This window comes from Scleropages formosus, chromosome 8 (genome assembly GCF_900964775.1).
Source record: "Scleropages formosus chromosome 8, fSclFor1.1, whole genome shotgun sequence".
NCBI classification, from domain to species: Eukaryota; Metazoa; Chordata; class Actinopteri; order Osteoglossiformes; family Osteoglossidae; genus Scleropages; species Scleropages formosus.
This window is the reverse complement of record NC_041813.1, coordinates 19,199,003-19,207,574: the sequence shown is the minus strand read 5'-3', so window position 1 is coordinate 19,207,574 and position 8,572 is coordinate 19,199,003.

The following is an 8,572-nucleotide window of genomic DNA, read 5'->3' as shown; positions in this document are numbered from 1 at the left end:
ACCCAAGGGGGACAGGTTTCGGCTTGAGGGGCATCTCAAAGAGGACCCGTCGAAGGAGGACGGGTTTCACCTGTGTGCACTTGAAGTTGGCCGTGCTACAGCACCCACAGCTGGAAAACATGGGTCGTCAAATACATTTTTAACTCAAAAATGATGCCGCCTGCTGTTTGTGTTGTGGGAGTGCAGCAAGTTTAAAGCACACTACGTCATAAATAAAGGTATTGTTGTAATTCACAGCAGTCAACTTAATTTGGTGAAAAGACGGTGAGTGTGAGTCAGACACGAGGCCCCCAATTCCCAGTACCACTGATATTTGTGCAGGGCCTGTTGGCTTGGCTACAGAAACACGCTGCTCAGACAACACGTTCAGCTGACTGTTCTCTTAAAGGGCTTTTCATTTCCGGAACAACATGTGCATTCAAGGGCTTTTAATTTAACACGTACCTCATAGGCGAGGCAGCACATGTGTAGGCGCAGTGGGCGAGCGACGACGTACCAGGGGAAGACGGCCACATGGCTGGTGAGACGCACATTTCTCCCTCCCATGTCTCACCACACCCCGGCCCATGAGGAGGAAGCACTCCGCGGCGCTCCACGGTCACTGTGTGGACCTGAGGTCAACCATGCCAGGCTTTCCTGAGGTCCTTCTGGCTAGCTCACCTGACACAGAGGGTTACCTCATGGGGAGGGGTCACTGCTACGTGCTTCTGTCTTTTCTCAAAAGCTAATGTCAGATCTGAGGATCTCTGTGAACGTTATGTGGAATGTACCATTAATAACTGCTTTACTGAGTTCATTGGATTTATCACACTTCTTCAATACTGCAGCAAAATTTGACCTTTTGTGTGTTTGTTAAGGTAGCAACCCAGCATCCATAGGAGTCTGGATGTTCTTCTTAGGAGACTTCAGTTTGTCCTTCAGAACATGATATTTACAGTCCGAGTCGCATGCCTGCCCACCCCCGTTCCAGCGCCCCCTCGTTGGAAAAGAAAGCACTGCCTAGGAACGATCAGAATTTTTCCTCATCTTTACCCAGAGTGCCTAGCATCCGCATGTCTCAACCTTCTTCCTCCTGTAACACAGAACCCTCTTCCCTCCCCAGCCCTGTCGATACAACCTCAGGGTCACGATCCCCTCCACACATGACCTCTCACTGACCCCCAGTGCTTTTAGTTCAATAACTGCAGTAGGAGAAAAGACACCATCGTTACTTAAAAGTGAAGAAAAAAATGTAAAAATAGAATATCTAAAAAGTACAAATAAAAACGGTTTTGAAAGATGAAAATGGGTAGCTGCTTTTTTTAACAATACTTGAAACCACTCCCCCCCCCACCCCCCAATATGCAACACTCACTCATACACCAGTATCATTTTTATTAGTAAATCGTGGTTATTAACTAAAAAAGATTAAAAAAATAAACTGATACTGGTCAGCTTCTGTCGCACACGAGAGCAGGAGGTAGAGCCCAAGCGCAGGATCTTTTATCTGTTGTCCAAAGGGCAAGGCAAGAATTGTGGTGTGGGGCAGGCGTGGGGCAAAGAATCAAAGAGCGAACGTTGTACTGAGGGATGATCTAATGTCGAAGTCGAAGAATAAAGTGAAGGCCATAGACGAGGGTGACAGAGCTTGAATCAGGAACGGGGAGGTGAAGCAGGAACTCGGGACAAGGGACGAGCAAGGTGAAGTGCTAGATTGCAAACGCAGAGGAGATGGTGCTCTTGATTGAGATTGCGACCAGTGGTGTGGCTTCCTTTGTACTGCCCCTTGCTGATTTCTGCCAGGTGCGTCGGACTGGGGTGAGGTCAGGAACATGACAACTACCAGCTGAAAAGCAACATGTTGAGATACATATTGGTATGTGTCACGCGGAACAGAGGCCACGGGGGCAGCTGGACCCAAGTGCAGGATCGGTCGTCAGCGGCCAGGGTGAGAGCAAGGATCCAAGGACGAGGTCGGGGGATGAAGCGAAGAGTCGAAAGCCAGGAATCGGAGACAGGAAGCAAGAAACGAGGAAGAGCTAGACATAGCGCAGGAGGAACGGTTGTCTCAGTGAGATTCCGCGATTGTACAGGAGCTGAGGAGGGTCTTTAAAGGGTGCGTGCACTGATTGGTGTCTGGTGCTTAAATGGTGTCAGGTGTTGTCGAATATGACGCGGGCGTGGATGTGACAGTATGTAAATGAGCTCTAAAGCAAAATGAGGCAAAACATGATTTCGTATTATAAAATTTCATAATAAAGATGCACTGTACTGCACTGGAGATTCCAATGCTTTACAATTCCCTATCTCCAGAAGAACAATAACTGTAACCAAACTATTCCAGTTGGCCACCATTCAGAAAACAATTTTCTCTATAAACTCCATGGAATTATCTATTTGCAGATGACATATATTTCAGCGTTAGGCGCAAACACTGATAAAATCTTGAATTCTTTTAATAAAATCCTGTAAAATTCTTATATAAATGGAGCACATTATCGGGAACAAGGGGGGAGGAATTCCTTGCACTAGTGTTAATGTAGGACAAGTTCATTCTGCAAACTTTCTGATGTTCATTGAATTTAAGCTTGAACCAATGTTGATTTTCAGCAATTATCATTAGTAGGTTCACAACGTATGCAGGGATCATTGCGCTGCTTGGTCAGTGTGTGTTGAACAATGTGTGTTTTGTCATACAGAAAGAAAGCACAAAGTGAGACTACAGCCTGCCTGTTGATTCATGTGTTCAAGACAGACTCAGCTATTGAAACAGGGGCTACAGGAGCTTCAGGTGTCCTTCCCAACCCTCTCCTGGCACTTCAGAACTTTTTTTTATTCAGCTGGTACTTTTCTGAAAACAACTAAGGGTTTAAGCTACTCACATTCACTTGCTCATTTTTACAGCTGGGTAATTTTTAATGTAATTAATTCACAGTAGGGGGGGCACAGTGGTGTGGCAGGTTCAGCCGGTGCCTGCTGTGTGATAGGTCTGGGGTTTGAGCCCTGCTTGGGGTACCTTGCGGCGGCCTGACGTCCCATCCTCGGTGTGTCCCCACTCCCTTCAGTCTCACTGCCAACCACACTCGGCACAAGCTTTTGTTGACAATTCATGGATGGATGCATAATTCACTGGAAGTATCTTGATACTTACTACAAGGTACAACAGCCAGAGATGGGATTCAAACCTTGGTCATTTGAGTGCAAGGTTGTGGCTCGAACCACCTTGTTCCTGTGAAAGAGGGGGATTCATTTTATTTTGTAATAGCAATGTTCTGCTTTTGGGTTGGGTCCAAAAGCGTTCTGGAGAAACAAAAGGAGTTACAGTCTATGGCCTGAGACAGTCTAGTAAAAACGTGGCCAATCTGGTCAGGATCCACCCACAGCCCTGACTTGCCGCAGCCAGAGAGTGACTGTAAAAGGTCACCTCCTCTGGTAGCAGCTCCAATCATCAGCGAACACACACAGCAACACACATACAAACATCACTTTTCTCATCCCCCCTAGCAACCAAGCAGGACGTCACACATGCCTTAATTAGCAGTGTTGCGTTGTTAATGAAAATAAAGCATGGCATCAACTCCCCGTCTTGGCGGCTATTCACTGAGCAGCTAGGAGGGTGCAGCAAAGGCTGGGCTCAAGTGCAAGGATGTGTGAACCCAGAGGACCCTCAGGAAGGACACATAAAACCTCATTTTGGATTGTGCTGTCTAAATAGAGCTTTAATGGAGCAGAAGTGAGCAGTAAAAAACGAGTGTTCTGTTCCCGACGACGACCCAACAAGACAACAGCAATGTTCATCTTACGTTCTAAGGATGCGCAACAGATTCTATCCACGCAAACACCTTCAGTAACCATGGGCCTGTCCCCTCAGGCCACCTTGTCGTGCTTCCGCTGTATGTAGCCCTGCCGTCTCCGGCACTTCGTCAGGACAAATTAGCATGCCACTACTCCTCACCCGAGGCAATGCAGGCCCCTGTCTCCGATGCCAGATCACAATCTACAATGCTCTGACAGCACTTTTAAATTACACTCCTGTGTTAGATAGAGCACTGGCTTATCTCTACATGAACCGTTTAGACAAGAGAGGGCGGAGCAGACCATTGCTAATGTCCTGTCCTCCACCTCTCAGCTATCGCTGTTTTAGACTGGAGACATGGAAGTGAACCTCAAGCTGCTGGCCCTCCTTCAGCAGGATCAAGTATCCCGCCTGTAGCAGTAGAATCCCAACTCGAACATTTCCCCAGTGGGTATGTACATGGGCAGAGATACAGTGAACAGATTATCATGAATCAGTGACATACTTTCTGTTGTTAGTCTATGGCAAATTCTTCAAAAACTTGAGCTATTGCAACTCTGACTTACGATCAGCTACACTCAGAAGCACTGGCAGTTAAAAATCCTTGCATCAGTCCTTCCATCAACCAGTGTTGAGACCTCATATTTTTTTCCTTTCAGCTTCCCATTTCTGACCTTTGTATTTATTTGTGCCCTTGATTCTGGCCCAGAGATGCAAGAGATGTCCATGGCTTCCTCTGATACAGGTAAACATTTCTGTTTCATGACCACTGAAATGATTTTACTCATGTACTCCTCGGGGTTGCTTAAGAGGAGGTTGAAGAAGATTTTGGAATGAGTGGGTATACATGGATGAGGATCAAGAAGCTCTTCCTCCAATGGAGATGGGCACCAATGCACTAGTGGTATGTTTACATAAGTATCAAAAAACCCACTGTGAAGTTTCACTGTAGGGATCTAGGGCAAAGAAAGGACATATCTTTGTGAACATTGTGAACAGTACATATAGGGACACCAACAAGTGGTCATACACACTGGATTCACACACAGTGGGGTAACTGAGAACAAGTCCAGAGCGTAACTACCAGTCCTGAGAACATCTACCATCTACCAAAAGGGAGCTCAGCAATCAGTTGAAAATTCTCCACTGAGTAAAAGAAAGTGAATGGAGTCTAAAGCCATAAAGATTGTATGACAAAATGTTTTCCCAGTATCAAATGGAAGGGAAAAAAATGGAGGGAACTTCCAGCTGCCCCAGTCATGAAAAGGACAACCATCATGTCTTCTGCAGAAAAAGTGATCCCTATCGAACAAAGAAGAACACCACGGCAGAGGTGAGAGCTGCACCTGTGATCAGCATAGCACTCCACACATGTGCATGAGCGGCACAGGTGATGATGCTACTGAAAACAAACTTAAGTACTAGTAAACTAAGTACATAAGTAAACCCTGCCTCTCAGGGAATGACCAGAAAGCAAGGAAATGGCTGAATTCCCATGATTCCTAGAGAGGGTATAGCTGCACTGGTTCAATGAAAGGATAGACACGCCTCATACTGATGTCTTCTACCATTTATTCAGACACCGTGAAAACTACAAAAAAACAAAGACATGAAAATATTCAAGCATACATCTTTCCCTCGGTTTAAATTCTCTCATATTAGCGTCCGTTAACACACCGGCACGACCACGTTGTTACAACGGAAATATAATTAACACGATAAATACACACAAAACAATCACATTTGTTCATACGAAGCAAATCAACAGACATTATGACAGAATAGAAACTAAATTAAAGTGACATCACACAATATTTATTACATTTTAATAATTTGAAAAACTGACCAAACTCGAATGAAAGAAATTTCTAACAAATAAAAATGAACCAAAACTCTGAATATGAAACCTGTCTTTGAGACAGTTACAGGGGGGTCTGCCTGCCATGGCAACATCCATCCTGCAGCTGTTTAAAGCACACGCACAACCCCCACTGCAGTCAAACCTGCCACATACTGCCCCATACAGAAGAAGCTAGGGACTGTTCTTTTTATTCTTCACATGGGCAACACAGGCCTCTGAATCCCAGGGTTTCCCAACTATGCGCAATGACGCTTATAAAACCGTGGTGTGTATGCATGTAAGTGTAGAGGATGTCCCAGTTTCTCTTCACTTCCTAAACAGATTTTATTGAGACTATTACGAATTAAATGCAGTGTAACTGGACTTTTCTCAACCACAGTGTTTCACCTTGCTGGAAAACGAATTTGTACTTTAATGCTCCTTTACAGCAAGCTCTGGTATTGCACCGAACGTTTGCCGAACACTCCCAGGGGTCGAATTCAGATCAACGGAGAGGGGATTTTGCAGACGCCGTGTTTTTTCTGAGCGCAAGCTCGTACGTTCTGCCTCCAACTTGTTTGAGATTTCGCTTGGATTTGTTGGGCGGAATGAATCACGTAGATCACCGAAATGCACCTTTTGTGAGGCGCAGCAGCAGAGCAAGCATCGATGACTCATCGGGGCACACCCCTCACCGGAGCCGCACATCAGATGTCTTTCAGCAGTATCTCCACTTAAGGAGCTAATTAGTTTACCGAATGACAGCTCTCAGCCCTCTTTCTGCTCGCCTTTTGTTAAACTGCGACGACGAATGTTTTTGTCGATATATATTTAAATAACAAGAGCATTGTTGCATTGTCGATGGGCAAGACATAAACTCATTTCCTTGTCATTTTTTTCAGCAATTAAGTAACTCTTTCACAGTTGTTGTCCTAAATTATATAGAGAATGTGCAATTTGGAGTATGGTGAGTTAATTTGTCCTAGAGTGTCTTGCACAGGTTTTGAAACAGCAGCTAATTATTTTTTTTTTTTTTATTCTGAATTGCTCTGTGACCAGTTTTGTTGAGTAATAATCCTGGAGAATAAGTTTAGCCATAAAGACCAAGGCAGTGGGCAGCGATTCCACAGCCAGGAGCCCACTGGGCTTGAGTTGGTGTGTGTGTTTGTGCATGTCTGAGGTTGTTCAGCCTCAATGTGAAGCATCAAAGTGGCGTGGGGACCGCACAATGGCAGATGATTGGCTCTCTTTCAGCCAAAACCAGGAGCATCTTGCTTCCTTTGAAAGAGTGCCTCTCCAAACCAGTAATGAAGGGTTGATTTTAGTCTCCCTCCGCCATGGCGACTGTATGACACAGCACCTGCACGGTGCTTTTACTGGGAGACACAGTCGCCCTCTGTGATCACTAAAGTTGAAATGAATCTACTGAAAAACACACACACACTTTCAGAACCACTTGTCCCATACAGGGAACCGGAGCCGAACCCGGCAACACAGGGCATAAGGCCGGAGGGGGAGGGGATACACCCAGGACAGGACGCCAGTCCATCACAAGGCACCCCAAGTGAGACTCGAACCCCAGACCCACCAGACAGCAGGACTGTGGTCGAACCCACTGCGCCACTGCGCCCCCCCCCCCCCCCTACTGAAAAACAAAAAAGGTAAATTCACAGCCCTGCAATGTGAATAAGTTGTATCACTAATTCTCAACTGTTTTCTAGTTCTGCCCTGCACACAGCTGTGCAACTTAACACCTGGGGCTGCGTGGAGCACCTTGTAGTGCAATGGCGAGAACTGCTACCTTTGGGCTCGAAGGAGCCAGGTTTGAAAGCTACTCTCCTGCTGCATTACCCTTCATCGAGGTACTTACTCTGAATTGCACTGGTAAAATGAATGTAAGTAGCTTAATGTTCCGAGTGTGTTTGGAATAGGTGTCGGCAAAATGAGTAAGTGGACTGGATGTGAGCTCTGGAGAGCAGGCAGTGGTAGCATGGAGTTGCTGTTCCAAGTCCTTCTACCTTCATTAGTTGCGGCTTCTGTTACATTTAGACAGCAAGAATGCTAAATGGATGCAAAAGGATTCCCACAAGTCTGCTGGTAGCTTCTCTTTTACTGACCTTCCCCACACTTCCAGCATTAAGAGGTCAGGGAGACTTCTCAGGCCGTCTGAGGTCTGACAGTGTGACAGCAAGTACATACATTTGTACACACACTCACACACAGAAGAGAACACTGATGTGTCATGACTTCCTCCCTCTGCATCTCCCCATCTGTGTTGGCACCCATTTACCAGACAGCAGTGTCATGTCAGGTTTGCAAGCTGAGTCGTTGCTAGACGATCTGGCTGACTGATGAATCTGCGCAGTCATTTTTCTGTGTACTAGATGAAGAGGATGTGAAAAAATCCTCAGTACTGACTTTTTAAAAAACCTTTATCCATTTATTAACATACAAATTATTATTAATATTGCATTAATTCCAAAAAAAGCATTTAAAGCACAATTTCCAAAGAACACACTTTTTTCACATCATGATCAAGACAGATAAATCCTGATTCAAAAAAATTATCTTACAAATAGAAAAAAGAATTATTCAAGCCCAAGGTTCATCCTTGCAATAAAAGTAACAGACACTGAAATATAAAAGCCAAAATTATTAGACAGGATATAAGACCACAGAACATTAAACCAATAATCACATATATCAGAACATCAGTTAGCCTGCAAGCTTAAAAAAAATCTGTCAAACTCTCGAAGGCTTTATATTTCTGAAAATCCATCCACTCCATTATCATTTGGTTTAAAAATAACAACAAAACATTAATTCATAGTTTTGAAAACACATCATGTTCTAAAAATACATGGATCATTGAATCATAAAATCATAAAATTGACAATCAAATAACCTCTTGTAGTCAAGTCCTTATTTGATTTTACTGTGGTTTTTGGAACAGTAAA